General features: G+C 46.7%; 1 long non-coding RNA gene across 2 annotated transcripts; it reads left to right on the forward strand.

Moving 5' to 3' along the window:
* Window positions 1-10819: 10819 nt before the first annotated feature.
* LOC140695250 (uncharacterized) lies at window positions 10820-15900 on the forward strand. Of its 2 annotated transcripts, XR_012070942.1 has the most exons (4): window positions 10841-10980; window positions 14189-14261; window positions 15357-15427; window positions 15635-15900. It is a non-coding gene; the product is annotated as an uncharacterized lncRNA (long non-coding RNA). The 2 variants fall into 2 exon arrangements; XR_012070943.1 differs by lacking the exon at window positions 14189-14261 and having other exon boundaries at window positions 10820-10980.
* Window positions 15901-16101: the final 201 nt, after the last annotated feature.

The following is a 16101-nucleotide window of genomic DNA, read 5'->3' on the forward strand; positions in this document are numbered from 1 at the left end:
TTCACCAGGACTGGGCAAGTCTGACAGTACCTCGGAGCCTCACCAGTAAGCTGATGACAGGCAGATCTTCCACTGTCTGCCCTTTCAGGTTCTGGAAACTGACCCATGAACTCAGGTCTTTGGGCAGCAGCAGTATCTAGAACTGACACAGCTTCCCGGACCAAAGACCTAAGCCAAGCTCCACAGAGGGCGGCAGCCCCTCCATCACACTGATCCACCCACAGAACTCTGCCCGGTTACCTAGGATCCACCAGCCACAACAAGCCTCGCGGTACACACCAACATTCCACCTGGAATCCAACCGCTAACTGCCATCCCCAATGGCTGCTGCATCTTGTCAGTGTTGGGGGAGGGGCTGCACCCGACGAGAGGTTCCTAAGGTAAATGTGATTCTACCCACTAGCGTCCCATGGGCCTTTGTTCTTCCCTCTTCCCTTTTGTTCAGATCTCTATGCACAGTACCAACGGAGGGAGGTGTGTCCATTTTCAGTTGATTTATTTCACACGTCTTTAAACTGTCTAAGAGTTCACAGTACACAGAGACCCACTACAGGAAACTATTGTTCCTGTAACATCCGGACACCCGGAATACATATCCGTCGGTTGATTTCTGCTGAAGCCCCCGCACTCTCAGGACATGGATCCATTGGTTTCATGGGGGCTGAAATTCCTAGAAATGAAACCAACCCCAATGTGCACTTTACTGTCTGTCTCATTTGCACTTAGTACACTTTTGCAGAGCCACTTGTCTTTGTGATAGGCTTATGCCAATTCTTCTCAACGTAGGGTAGAATATGGCATTCATTCATCCTGTTGGAAGACTTGCAAGTCTATATCACGGACTAGGAATCCATTTGACTCCAAATCGGCATTTGGGTAGGTCACGATATGCTCTTATGAATCAATACTTACGAATATAAATGCACGCCTCTGATTTCCGAATACAAGTGTGCTGAGTACATGCAAGCCGCGATACTGGGTCGATGCGGGCTGAATGATTCTTGACATCACCTTGAGTATTTTCTTTCGAATAATCATGGTTCCCTTGGTATCTGTCAGCCAACCGTACCCTTTGGGTGCTTGTTTGTTGGTTTGATTCTTTGTTGGTCTGCTTCTCGTTTGTTTTGCAATCACGTCAGTCCATGCATCTCTCCGTTGGCTTCCAACAGAGAGTCATATAAGCTGATTCACTTAAGATAGTGCTTCCAATCACCTAGGACTTCCTGCTTCCCTCTCCCATCTTTAGGGATTTGATGTCCTCCTTGCCTTCTTCTTGTTTCTTTTTGCCACTCATGCTCTTCTTGCATTTCCAATACTGGTTTTCTTCTTTCCATTTCATCTTGCTGCTTTTCTATTCAGGGGAGGATTCTCAACCTTTCTTTTAGGATAAGGTTGGAACTGCTGAATTCTTTTAAGATTGGCCGGTCTGTGGAATTCTCTAGCTCTGCCGTTATTAGAAATGGCGGTCATGTGGCCTAGGCTACCCTAGATGGCAGCATTTGGCCATTCAGGATGTGGTCTATGTCCTGGCACTCCTCCCTCTCCTGCAATATGGCTGCCGAGATATCAGCTGAAACCCCTCTGGAGGTTGTCTTGGGACTATGTTGTTTTCCTCCAGGCGCATTTTAAATCACTGGGATGCTCATGAACTTTGTTGATTTGACTCCTTCAGCTGCTGGTAGGTCTATTGGGATTCCACCTCCTTTGGATGCTGTGTACTTCCTGAATTCGCATAGATGATTCTCTCTTGGCTTTCAGCAAGTTTCAGTCTGATTTTTCGACAGATCACTTTTCAGAAATTTTGTGTTTCTTTCTCTCTTGCTTTTCCATCTGGGACTCTTACGAATCCTAGTCTTTCATGCCTTGTCTTACCCCAGGATTCAACAGCAATGTGTTCATTGGTTTGCACTTGCTTTCCTATGTCTGTTTCTGACGAGGGATTTCTGTCCCCCTGTCTTCACAGTCATTCACGCGTCCCTCTGCATTATGTAGTCTGCTTAGGACTGAATCTTAGCCTTGATATGATCCCATCCATTGAGTTTTCTGATATTATTTGGCTCGTCTTTCGACTTTCTCTTCCCCTTTTCTGGCATTCTGCCTTTTGTGATTCTGAGACACTGTTGTTTTTCAGGGATTCCCTCACCTCCGTTTTCAATACTTGCTCTGGATAGAGTTTTGCAGTCTAGTTGTGTGAAAGCTTATCTTTTGGGCCTTCAATCTCTTTGGAACTGAAAATGGAACTTCCTGCTTCTTTTACTGTACTTCTTCATCTCCACTGGTCAGGTAATATCAGGTATCTAATGTAGACTTGTAGGGCTTTGTTAAGTGAAAACGTTAGACTCTTGGCTCTGCGCAATTCCATGGGATTCCTGTGAGGACAATTTCTCCTAGACATTGATGCCATGTCCTGTTCCTGTGTGTGTTGCCTGGTACCCCTCCAATTGCTGGTGTTGCCTTTGTTTGGATGAACACCGCATACTATTTCGATTAGCATAAACTCCTTTTGATTACGCTTATCTCACAATTCTGAAAGTGCACAGGACACTTCCTCTTGTGGAAATGAAGCTTCTAAAGTTCTCAGCTCTGCATTCTGCTCTGTGTCATTTTGGAGCGTTTCCAAAACAGCCAACTGAGAGTGCGTTTGTGCTTTGTAGTGCCACGGGAATGTCCCAGTGAAACCAGTCCTTCCCAGAGCTTCTCTGTCTACAGAAACACCAGTGGAAGCAGATCTATGGATGTCACACATCAGGGCCTGCTGGAAAGATCCCGCAGACCGACCTTGGTGTCCTCGGTGCCGTACCGTGCCGGTGCCATCCAAAATGTAGCATCGGCTTTTGGGAGATAATGCTGAAGGAAATGCTTCCACTTCTCACGCTGTGGACTTGGACCTCTCTTTCTTGTCCTCTCGTCCTTGTGGCACGGGTGCACGAAGGCAACCAGAGAGCTGTTGTGCACCCTGTGCCTCGAATCAAACCATAATCCTAGAGCAGGTTATGAATGTAGCAGATCCTAAGGCTTTTCATTCTGATTTCAAAGTGAAGGCCCCCTGGATCCCTCAGACCCGATGCATGATATCTATGATTCAGCCCCACACGTGCTCTATTGGCCAAATGCCCAATTGGTCCCTGGCCCTGCAGATTCACTGTGTGTAGCCATGGGACATATAGATAATCTCAACCGCGCACGCCAGTGTAGTTGCTTTCTCATTGGTGTCACTGGTGGGTTTGCTCTCTTGATAGACCCACCACATCCCACAACCCACTCTAGATCCCTGAGAACCATCGTGTGCCATCATCCATAGCCCTATTCCTCACTGACCGCTGCCTCTGCTTCCTCAAATTTGGCAGCTCGGATCTTGGTCTCAGAATCAACTTTGGGGATATTTTGTGCTGGTTTCTTTGAGTTCTGCCAGCCAAGCGTCTGCTGTGCACTCTTCTAACACTCAGCACATCACCTTCAATCCCATGTCTCCTGTCCACTTGAGAGTGTGCGTCCAAGTTAAAGAGAGTTTCACCTTTGCTGCTCCATCACCAGGGGTCAGACCCTGCACTGGTTTCCATTCCCTGCTTTGCCTTCTCCTGCTTCCAGGTGTTCTGAGGCCTCATCCTGTCTTTGGAAGTAACAGACCTCTCTTCTGCAAGTGTCCTGTGCCAAGGGCTGGGTGAGTGGATATTTCCATTGCTGTGTACATGGGAGCGAGTGAGCGCAGGTCGCACTGCTTCTCTGCCAACTGGGCATCGATGAATCAACACTTTCCAGATTCATTTCACAGAAATGTGATTTTTGTTTTGCTCTTTGTTTCTATACAGCCATGGTGGGAGGGATTGTCCGAAGACTCCAGTTTTGACATTGTGTTGACATCTCATTTGCAGGCTTTAACAAGTTTAATAGAATCGGTTTACATGTTTAGGGAGTTATACGAAAATGAAGTTAGCTTTTGAAACATACTAAATCGACCTAGAAGCCAGACTTGTCAATTTTGGTAACATTTTGTCAGCACTAAGGAAAACCTAGACAGATAGAATGCAAACTAGCGGTCCAAACTGTTAAAGGGGTCATGTCAACTCTTTCCTGTTGAAGCCTCCGAAACCAACAGGAACCATGAAATACCTATTGGAAATATGAAATAACCCCCAACCTTGGATTCACTAGTGCATTTGGTGCCCTTTACTCCCAATGACACCTACTGGCCAGTGTTGGCATTTCAAGGGGTAACATCCCTCTCTAGGAAAATACAAGAGAACACAAACCAAATAAATACATTTAGGTTTGAATCCAAAAGCACCTAGAGGCATTATAGCTCAGGGAACCCTGCTGCAGCTATTGTAGGCTATTGAGAACCAGGTGTTCTCCTATTAGTGATGAGAAACCTTAAATAACTGATCATGTTGGGTAAAGCAATTGAACGCAACCAAGTCTGCACCCCATGATATAGTGCCCCGGGGGCTTGACTCAAGTGAAAGACTGTCCACATAGCTGTGATTTTGATGTCATTGGCGACTTTTACAGTTCAGTTCACTATCTGATTCTAATATTTACCTAGACTGTCTTGAAAAACGGAGGCCTAATACATATTCAAGTTCAGTCAAAGATTCCCCTCACTTACCACACTCCCTTCACCCCAGAGAAGACATAAACCCAGCATTTGCGGAATCTAGTGGAAGGCCATCGTTTCTTTGTGGGAGGTAAGCATTCAATCCCTAAATATTTCAGTCGAGACTATTTGACCTTTAAGGAGATCACTGTTGTTCACAGAGTGTGAAGCTGGAGGAACTCTGGTTCTAGGAGGGGCTTGCCATTCTCGTACTGGCTTCATTGCAGCTCAGGTACTGATCCTTCAAATGGATGCCTGAGTAGAGGGGAGGGAAGAGCAAGTGCTTGATAGCTAGGCCCCAACCTGGGAAAAGGCTTCCCTGGGCTTTTTGCATTTTGGTCTGAAGGGCTTGGAAATGCCCCTTGGGACGTGTGGATTCTCACGACCTCTTCCAAGAACATGAGCGTTTTGATCATCTCGGCCATCTCTTCTCTTTTAGACGTCAGGGATCTTGGACCCGTTCTTGGAGCAGAGAATCGAGGAACTTCCTCAAGTCCACGTTGGCACTCCGTAGGTTTCTGCCAGGATCAGCGAGGTTCAATATGTCTCATGAATGTCTTTCGAGCCTGGTATCCTCTACAGCTGTCTTCAGGCCAGTATTCTCCACTGTAGCACATCATCTCTCATCAGTGTGTTCGCATCTCTCCTCAATCCGTGCAGCCAGCTTTTCGGCCAGCTTCTCTTCGTGTCTCCCATAAAGTCGACTTCACCAGGGCTGGGCAAGTCTGACAGTACCTCGGAGCCTCACCAGTAAGCTGATGACAGGCAGATCTTCCACTGTCTGCCCTTTCAGGTTCTGGAAACTGACCCATGAACTCAGGTCTTTGGGCAGCAGCAGTATCTAGAACTGACACAGCTTCCCGGACCAAAGACCTAAGCCAAGCTCCACAGAGGGCGGCAGCCCCTCCATCACACTGATCCACCCACAGAACTCTGCCCGGTTACCTAGGATCCACCAGCCACAACAAGCCTCGTGGTACACACCAACATTCCACCTGGAATCCAACCGCTAACTGCCATCCCCAATGGCTGCTGCATCTTGTCAGTGTTGGGGGAGGGGCTGCACCCGACTAGAGGTTCCTAAGGTAAATGTGATTCTACCCACTAGCGTCCCATGGGCCTTTGTTCTTCCCTCTTCCCTTTTGTTCAGATCTCTATGCAAAGTACCAACGGAGGGAAGTGTGTCCATTTTCAGTTGATTTATTTCACACGTCTTTAAACTGTCTAAGAGTTCACAGTACACAGAGACCCACTACAGGAAACTATTGTTCCTGTAACATCCGGACACCCGGAATACATATCCGTCGGTTGATTTCTGCTGAAAATCCCCGCACTCTCAGGACATGGATCCATTGGTTTCATGGGGGCTGAAATTCCTAGAAATGAAACCAACCCCAATGTGCACTTTACTGTCTGTCTCTTTTGCACTTAGTACACTTTTGCAGAGCTAATTGTCTTTGTGATAGGCTTATGCCATTTCTTCTCGACGTAGGGTAGAATATGGCATTCATTCATCCTGTTGGAAGACTTGCAAGTCTATATCACGGACTAGGAATCCATTTGACTCCAAATCGGCATTTGGGTAGGTCACGATATGCACTTATGAATCAATACTTACGAATATAAATGCACGCCTCTGATTTCCGAATACAAGTGTGCTGAGTACATGCAAGCCGCGATACTGGGTCGATGCGTGCTGAATGATCCTTGACATCACCTTGAGTATTTTCTTTCGAATAATCATGGTTCCCTTGGTATCTGTCAGCCAACCGTACCCTTTGGGTGCTTGTTTGTTGGTTTGATTCTTTGTTGGTCTGCTTCTCGTTTGTTTTGCAATCACGTCAGGCCATGCATCTCTCCGTTGGCTTCCAACAGAGAGTCATATAAGCTGATTCACTTAAGATAGTGCTTCCAATCACCTAGGACTTCCTGCTTCCCTCTCCCATCTTTAGGGATTTGATGTCCTCCTTGCCTTCTTCTTATTTCTTTTTGCCACTCATGCTCTTCTTGCATTTCCAATACTGGTTTTCTTCTTTCCATTTCATCTTGCTGCTTTTCTATTCAGGGGAGGATTCTCAACCTTTCTTTTAGGATAAGGTTGGAACTGCTGAATTCTTTTAAGATTGGCCGGTCTGTGGAATTCTCTAGCTCTGCCGTTATTAGAAATGGCGGTCATGTGGCCTAGGCTACCCTAGATGGCAGCATTTGGCCATTCAGGATGTGGTCTATGTCCTGGCACTCCTCCCTCTCCTGCAATATGGCTGCCGAGATATCAGCTGAAACCCCTCTGGAGGTTGTCTTGGGACTATGTTGTTTTCCTCCAGGCGCATTTTAAATCACTGGGATGCTCATGAACTTTGTTGATTTGACTCCTTCAGCTGCTGGTAGGTCTATTGGGATTCCACCTCCTTTGGATGCTGTGTACTTCCTGAATTCGCATAGATGATTCTCTCTTGGCTTTCAGCAAGTTTCAGTCTGATTTTTCGACAGATCACTTTTCAGAAATTTTGTGTTTCTTTCTCTCTTGCTTTTCCATCTGGGACTCTTACGAATCCTAGTCTTTCATGCCTTGTCTTACCCCAGGATTCAACAGCAATGTGTTCATTGGTTTGCACTTGCTTTCCTATGTCTGTTTCTGACGAGGGATTTCTGTCCCCCTGTCTTCACAGTCATTCACGCGTCCCTCTGCATTATGTAGTCTGCTTAGGACTGAATCTTAGCCTTGATATGATCCCATCCATTGAGTTTTCTGATATTATTTGGCTCGTCTTTCGACTTTCTCTTCCCCTTTTCTGGCATTCTGCCTTTTGTGATTCTGAGACACTGTTGTTTTTCAGGGATTCCCTCACCTCCGTTTTCAATACTTGCTCTGGATAGAGTTTTGCAGTCTAGTTGTGTGAAAGCTTATCTTTTGGGCCTTCAATCTCTTTGGAACTGAAAATGGAACTTCCTGCTTCTTTTACTGTACTTCTTCATCTCCACTGGTCAGGTAATATCAGGTATCTAATGTAGACTTGTAGGGCTTTGTTAAGTGAAAACTTTAGACTCTTGGCTCTGCGCAATTCCATGGGATTCCTGTGAGGACAATTTCTCCTAGACATTGATGCCATGTCCTGTTCCTGTGTGTGTTGCCTGGTACCCCTCCAATTGCTGGTGTTGCCTTTGTTTGGATGAACACCGCATACTATTTCGATTAGCATAAACTCCTTTTGATTACGCTTATCTCACAATTCTGAAAGTGCACAGGACACTTCCTCTTGTGGAAATGAAGCTTCTAAAGTTCTCAGCTCTGCATTCTGCTCTGTGTCATTTTGGAGTGTTTCCAAAACAGCCAACTGAGAGTGCGTTTGTGCTTTGTAGTGCCACGGGAATGTCCCAGTGAAACCAGTCCTTCCCAGAGCTTCTCTGTCTACAGAAACACCAGTGGAAGCAGATCTATGGATGTCACACATCAGGGCCTGCTGGAAAGATCCCGCAGACCGACCTTGGTGTCCTCGGTGCCGTACCGTGCCGGTGCCATCCAAAATGTAGCATCGGCTTTTGGGAGATAATGCTGAAGGAAATGCTTCCACTTCTCACGCTGTGGACTTGGACCTCTCTTTCTTGTCCTCTCGTCCTTGTGGCACGGGTGCACGAAGGCAACCAGAGAGCTGTTGCGCACCCTGTGCCTCGAATCAAACCATAATCCTAGAGCAGGTTATGAATGTAGCAGATCCTAAGGCTTTTCATTCTGATTTCAAAGTGAAGGCCCCCTGGATCCCTCAGACCCGATGCATGATATCTATGATTCAGCCCCACACGTGCTCTATTGGCCAAATGCCCAATTGGTCCCTGGCCCTGCAGATTCACTGTGTGTAGCCATGGGACATATAGATAATCTCAACCGCGCACGCCAGTGTAGTTGCTTTCTCATTGGTGTCACTGGTGGGTTTGCTCTCTTGATAGACCCACCACATCCCACAACCCACTCTAGATCCCTGAGAACCATCGTGTGCCATCATCCATAGCCCTATTCCTCACTGACCGCTGCCTCTGCTACCTCAAATTTGGCAGCTCGGATCTTGGTCTCAGAATCAACTTTGGGGATAATTTGTGCTGGTTTCTTTGAGTTCTGCCAGCCAAGGGTCTGCTGTGCACTCTTCAAACACTCAGCACATCACCTTCAATCCCATGTCTCCTGTCCACTTGAGAGTGTGCGTCCAAGTTAAAGAGAGATTCACCTATGCTGCTCCATCACCAGGGGTCAGACCCTGCACTGGTTTCCATTCCCTGCTTTGCCTTCTCCTGCTTCCAGGTGTTCTGAGGCCTCATCCTGTCTTTGGAAGTAACAGACCTCTCTTCTGCAAGTGTCCTGTGCCAAGGGCTGGGTGAGTGGATATTTCCATTGCTGTGTACATGGGAGCGAGTGAGCGCAGGTCGCACTGCTTCTCTGCCAACTGGGCATCGATGAATCAACACTTTCCAGATTCACTTCACAGAAATGTGATTTTCGTTTTGCTCTTTGTTTCTATACAGCCATGGTGGGAGGGATTGTCCGAAGACTCCAGTTTTGACATTGTGTTGATATCTCATTTGCAGGCTTTAACAAGTTTAATAGAAACGACTTACATGTTTAGGGAGTTATACGAAAATGAAGTTAACTTTTGAAACATACTAAATCGACCTAGAAGCCAGACTTGTCAATTTTGGTAACATTTTGTCAGCACTAAGGAAAACCTAGACAGATAGAATGCAAACTAGCGGTCCAAACTGTTAAAGGGGTCATGTCAACTCTTTCCTGTTGAAGCCTCCGAAACCAACAGGAACCATGAAATACCTATTGGAAATATGAAATAACCCCCAACCTTGGATTCACTAGTGCATGTGGTGCCCTTTACTCCCAATGACACCTACTGGCCAGTGTTGGCATTTCAAGGGGTAACATCCCTCTCTAGGAAAATACAAGAGAACACAAACCAAATAAATACATTTAGGTTTGAATCCAAAAGCACCTAGAGGCATTATAGCTCAGGGAACCCTGCTGCAGCTATGCTAGGCTATTGAGAACCAGGTGTTCTCCTATCAGTGATGAGAAACCTTAACCATCTGATCATGTTGGGTAAAGCAATTGAACGCAACCATGTCTGCACCCCATGATATAGTGCCCCCGGGGGCTTGACTCAAGTGAAAGACTGTCCACATAGCTGTGTCTTTAATGTCATTGGCGACTTTTACAGTTCAGTTCACTATCTGATTCTAATATTTACCTAGACTGTCTTGAAAAACGGAGGCCTAATACATATTCAAGTTCAGTCAAAGATTCCCCTCACTTACCACACTCCCTTCACCCCAGAGAAGACATAAACCCAGCATTTGCGGAATCTAGTGGAAGGCCATCGTTTCTTTGTGGGAGGTAAGTATTCAATCCCTATATATTTCAGTCGAGACTATTTGACCTTTAAGGAGATCACTGTTGCTCACAGAGTGTGAAGCTGGAGGAACTCTGGTTCTAGGAGGGGCTTGCCATTCTCGTACTGGCTTCATTGCAGCTCAGGTACTGATCCTTCAAATGGATGCCTGAGTAGAGGGGAGGGAAGAGCAAGTGCTTGATAGCTAGGCCCCAACCTGGGAAAAGGCTTCCCTGGGCTTTTTGCATTTTGGTCTGAAGGGCTTGGAAATGCCCCTTGGGACGTGTGGATTCTCACGACCTCTTCCAAGAACATGAGCGTTTTGATTATCTCGGCCATCTCTTCTCTTTTAGACGTCAGGGATCTTGGACCCGTTCTTGGAGCAGAGAATCGAGGAACTTCCTCAAGTCCACGTTGGCACTCCGTAGGTTTCTGCCAGGATCAGCGAGGTTCAATATGTCTCATGAATGTCTTTCGAGCCTGGTATCCTCTACAGCTGTCTCCAGGCCAGTATTCTCCACTGTAGCACAACATCTCTCATCAGTGTGTTCGCATCTCTCCTCAATCCGTGCAGCCAGCTTTTCGGCCAGCTTCTCTTCGTGTCTCCCATAAAGTCGACTTCACCAGGACTGGGCAAGTCTGACAGTACCTCGGAGCCTCACCAGTAAGCTGATGACAGGCAGATCTTCCACTGTCTGCCCTTTCAGGTTCTGGAAACTGACCCATGAACTCAGGTCTTTGGGCAGCAGCAGTATCTAGAACTGACACAGCTTCCCGGACCAAAGACCTAAGCCAAGCTCCACAGAGGGCGGCAGCCCCTCCATCACACTGATCCACCCACAGAACTCTGCCCGGTTACCTAGGATCCACCAGCCACAACAAGCCTCGCGGTACACACCAACATTCCACCTGGAATCCAACCGCTAACTGCCATCCCCAATGGCTGCTGCATCTTGTCAGTGTTGGGGGAGGGGCTGCACCCGACGAGAGGTTCCTAAGGTAAATGTGATTCTACCCACTAGCGTCCCATGGGCCTTTGTTCTTCCCTCTTCCCTTTTGTTCAGATCTCTATGCACAGTACCAACGGAGGGAGGTGTGTCCATTTTCAGTTGATTTATTTCACACGTCTTTAAACTGTCTAAGAGTTCACAGTACACAGAGACCCACTACAGGAAACTATTGTTCCTGTAACATCCGGACACCCGGAATACATATCCGTCGGTTGATTTCTGCTGAAGCCCCCGCACTCTCAGGACATGGATCCATTGGTTTCATGGGGGCTGAAATTCCTAGAAATGAAACCAACCCCAATGTGCACTTTACTGTCTGTCTCATTTGCACTTAGTACACTTTTGCAGAGCCACTTGTCTTTGTGATAGGCTTATGCCATTTCTTCTCGACGTAGGGTAGAATATGGCATTCATTCATCCTGTTGGAAGACTTGCAAGTCTATATCACGGACTAGGAATCCATTTGTCTCCAAATCGGCATTTGGGTAGGTCACGATATGCTCTTATGAATCAATACTTACGAATATAAATGCACGCCTCTGATTTCCGAATACAAGTGTGCTGAGTACATGCAAGCCGCGATACTGGGTCGATGCGGGCTGAATGATTCTTGACATCACCTTGAGTATTTTCTTTCGAATAATCATGGTTCCCTTGGTATCTGTCAGCCAACCGTACCCTTTGGGTGCTTGTTTGTTGGTTTGATTCTTTGTTGGTCTGCTTCTCGTTTGTTTTGCAAACACGTCAGGCCATGCATCTCTCCGTTGGCTTCCAACAGAGAGTCATATAAGCTGATTCACTTAAGATAGTGCTTCCAATCACCTAGGACTTCCTGCTTCCCTCTCCCATCTTTAGGGATTTGATGTCCTCCTTGCCTTCTTCTTGTTTCTTTTTGCCACTCATGCTCTTCTTGCATTTCCAATACTGGTTTTCTTCTTTCCATTTCATCTTGCTGCTTTTCTATTCAGGGGAGGATTCTCAACCTTTCTTTTAGGATAAGGTTGGAACTGCTGAATTCTTTTAAGATTGGCCGGTCTGTGGAATTCTCTAGCTCTGCCGTTATTAGAAATGGCGGTCATGTGGCCTAGGCTACCCTAGATGGCAGCATTTGGCCATTCAGGATGTGGTCTATGTCCTGGCACTCCTCCCTCTCCTGCAATATGGCGGCCGAGATATCAGCTGAAACCCCTCTGGGGGTTGTCTTGGGACTATGTTGTTTTCCTCCAGGCGCATTTTAAATCACTGGGATGCTCATGAACTTTGTTGATTTGACTCCTTCAGCTGCTGGTAGGTCTATTGGGATTCCACCTCCTTTGGATGCTGTGTACTTCCTGAATTCGCATAGATGATTCTCTCTTGGCTTTCAGCAAGTTTCAGTCTGATTTTTCGACAGATCACTTTTCAGAAATTTTGTGTTTCTTTCTCTCTTGCTTTTCCATCTGGGACTCTTACGAATCCTAGGCTTTCATGCCTTGTCTTACCCCAGGATTCAACAGCAATGTGTTCATTGGTTTGCACTTGCTTTCCTATGTCTGTTTCTGACGAGGGATTTCTGTCCCCCTGTCTTCACAGTCATTCACGCGTCCCTCTGCATTATGTAGTCTGCTTAGGACTGAATCTTAGCCTTGATATGATCCCATCCATTGAGTTTTCTGATATTATTTGGCTCGTCTTTCGACTTTCTCTTCCCCTTTTCTGGCATTCTGCCTTTTGTGATTCTGAGACACTGTTGTTTTTCAGGGATTCCCTCACCTCCGTTTTCAATACTTGCTCTGGATAGAGTTTTGCAGTCTAGTTGTGTGAAAGCTTATCTTTTGGGCCTTCAATCTCTTTGGAACTGAAAATGGAACTTCCTGCTTCTTTTACTGTACTTCTTCATCTCCACTGGTCAGGTAATATCAGGTATCTAATGTAGACTTGTAGGGCTTTGTTAAGTGAAAACTTTAGACTCTTGGCTCTGCGCAATTCCATGGGATTCCTGTGAGGACAATTTCTCCTAGACATTGATGCCATGTCCTGTTCCTGTGTGTGTTGCCTGGTACCCCTCCAAATGCTGGTGTTGCCTTTGTTTGGATGAACACCCCATACTATTTCGATTAGCATAAACTCCTTTTGATTACGCTTATCTCACAATTCTGAAAGTGCACAGGACACTTCCTCTTGTGGAAATGAAGCTTCTAAAGTTCTCAGCTCTGCATTCTGCTCTGTGTCATTTTGGAGTGTTTCCAAAACAGACAACTGAGAGTGCGTTTGTGCTTTGCAGTGCCACGGGAATGTCCCAGTGAAACCAGTCCTTCCCAGAGCTTCTCTGTCTACAGAAACACCAGTGGAAGCAGATCTATGGATGTCACACATCAGGGCCTGCTGGAAAGATCCCGCAGACCGACCTTGGTGTCCTCGGTGCCGTACCGTGCCGGTGCCATCCACAATGTAGCATCGGCTTTTGGGAGATAATGCTGAAGGAAATGCTTCCACTTCTCACGCTGTGGACTTGGACCTCTCTTTCTTGTCCTCTCGTCCTTGTGGCACGGGTGCACGAAGGCAACCAGAGAGCTGTTGTGCATCCTGTGCCTAGAATCAAACCATAATCCTAGAGCAGGTTATGAATGTAGCAGATCCTAAGGCTTTTCATTCTGATTTCAAAGTGAAGGCCCCCTGGATCCCTCAGACCCGATGCATGATATCTATGATTCAGCCCCACATGTGCTCTATTGGCCAAATGCCCAATTGGTCCCTGGCCCTGCAGATTCACTGTGTGTAGCCATGGGACATATAGATAATCTCAACCGCGCACGCCAGTGTAGTTGCTTTCTCATTGGTGTCACTGGTGGGTTTGCTCTCTTGATAGACCCACCACATCCCACAACCCACTCTAGATCCCTGAGAACCATCGTGTGCCATCATCCATAGCCCTATTCCTCACTGACCGCTGCCTCTGCTACCTCAAATTTGGCAGCTCGGATCTTGGTCTCAGAATCAACTTTGGGGATATTTTGTGCTGGTTTCTTTGAGTTCTGCCAGCCAAGCGTCTGCTGTGCACTCTTCTAACACTCAGCACATCACCTTCAATCCCATGTCTCCTGTCCACTTGAGAGTGTGCGTCCAAGTTAAAGAGAGTTTCACCTTTGCTGCTCCATCACCAGGGGTCAGACCCTGCACTGGTTTCCATTCCCTGCTTTGCCTTCTCCTGCTTCCAGGTGTTCTGAGGCCTCATCCTGTCTTTGGAAGTAACAGACCTCTCTTCGGCAAGTGTCCTGTGCCAAGGGCTGGGTGAGTGGATACTTCCCATGCTGTGTACATGGGAGCGAGTGAGCGCAGGTCGCACTGCTTCTCTGCCAACTGGGCATCGATGAATCAACACTTTCCAGATTCATTTCACAGAAATGTGATTTTTGTTTTGCTCTTTGTTTCTATACAGCCGTGGTGGGAGGGATTGTCCGAAGACTCCAGTTTTGACATTGTGTTGATATCTCATTTGCAGGCTTTAACAAGTTTAATAGAAACGACTTACATGTTTAGGGAGTTATACGAAAATGAAGTTAACTTTTGAAACATACTAAATCGACCTAGAAGCCAGACTTGTCAATTTTGGTAACATTTTGTCAGCACTAAGGAAAACCTAGACAGATAGAATGCAAACTAGCGGTCCAAACTGTTAAAGGGGTCATGTCAACTCTTTCCTGTTGAAGCCTCCGAAACCAACAGGAACCATGAAATACCTATTGGAAACATGAAATAACCCCCAACCTTGGATTCACTAGTGCATGTGGTGCCCTTTACTCCCAATGACACCTACTGGCCAGTGTTGGCATTTCAAGGGGTAACATCCCTCTCTAGGAAAATACAAGAGAACACAAACCAAATAAATACATTTAGGTTTGAATCCAAAAGCACCTAGAGGCATTATAGCTCAGGGAACCCTGCTGCAGCTATGCTAGGCTATTGAGAACCAGGTGTTCTCCTATCAGTGATGAGAAACCTTAACCATCTGATCATGTTGGGTAAAGCAATTGAACGCAACCAAGTCTGCACCCCATGATATAGTGCCCCCGGGGGCTTGACTCAAGTGAAAGACTGTCCACATAGCTGTGTCTTTAATGTCATTGGCGACTTTTACAGTTCAGTTCACTATCTGATTCTAATATTTACCTAGACTGTCTTGAAAAACGGAGGCCTAATACATATTCAAGTTCAGTCAAAGATTCCCCTCACTTACCACACTCCCTTCACCCCAGAGAAGACATAAACCCAGCATTTGCGGAATCTAGTGGAAGGCCATCGTTTCTTTGTGGGAGGTAAGTATTCAATCCCTATATATTTCAGTCGAGACTATTTGACCTTTAAGGAGATCACTGTTGCTCACAGAGTGTGAAGCTGGAGGAACTCTGGTTCTAGGAGGGGCTTGCCATTCTCGTACTGGCTTCATTGCAGCTCAGGTACTGATCCTTCAAATGGATGCCTGAGTAGAGGGGAGGGAAGAGCAAGTGCTTGATAGCTAGGCCCCAACCTGGGAAAAGGCTTCCCTGGGCTTTTTGCATTTTGGTCTGAAGGGCTTGGAAATGCCCCTTGGGACGTGTGGATTCTCACGACCTCTTCCAAGAACATGAGCGTTTTGATTATCTCGGCCATCTCTTCTCTTTTAGACGTCAGGGATCTTGGACCCGTTCTTGGAGCAGAGAATCGAGGAACTTCCTCAAGTCCACGTTGGCACTCCGTAGGTTTCTGCCAGGATCAGCGAGGTTCAATATGTCTCATGAATGTCTTTCGAGCCTGGTATCCTCTACAGCTGTCTCCAGGCCAGTATTCTCCACTGTAGCACAACATCTCTCATCAGTGTGTTCGCATCTCTCCTCAATCCGTGCAGCCAGCTTTTCGGCCAGCTTCTCTTCGTGTCTCCCATAAAGTCGACTTCACCAGGACTGGGCAAGTCTGACAGTACCTCGGAGCCTCACCAGTAAGCTGATGACAGGCAGATCTTCCACTGTCTGCCCTTTCAGGTTCTGGAAACTGACCCATGAACTCAGGTCTTTGGGCAGCAGCAGTATCTAGAACTGACACAGCTTCCCGGACCAAAGACCTAAGCCAAGCTCCACAGAGGGCGGCAGCCCCT

This window comes from Vicugna pacos, unplaced genomic scaffold (assembly GCF_048564905.1).
Source record: "Vicugna pacos unplaced genomic scaffold, VicPac4 scaffold_192, whole genome shotgun sequence".
Lineage (NCBI taxonomy): Eukaryota > Metazoa > Chordata > Mammalia > Artiodactyla > Camelidae > Vicugna > Vicugna pacos.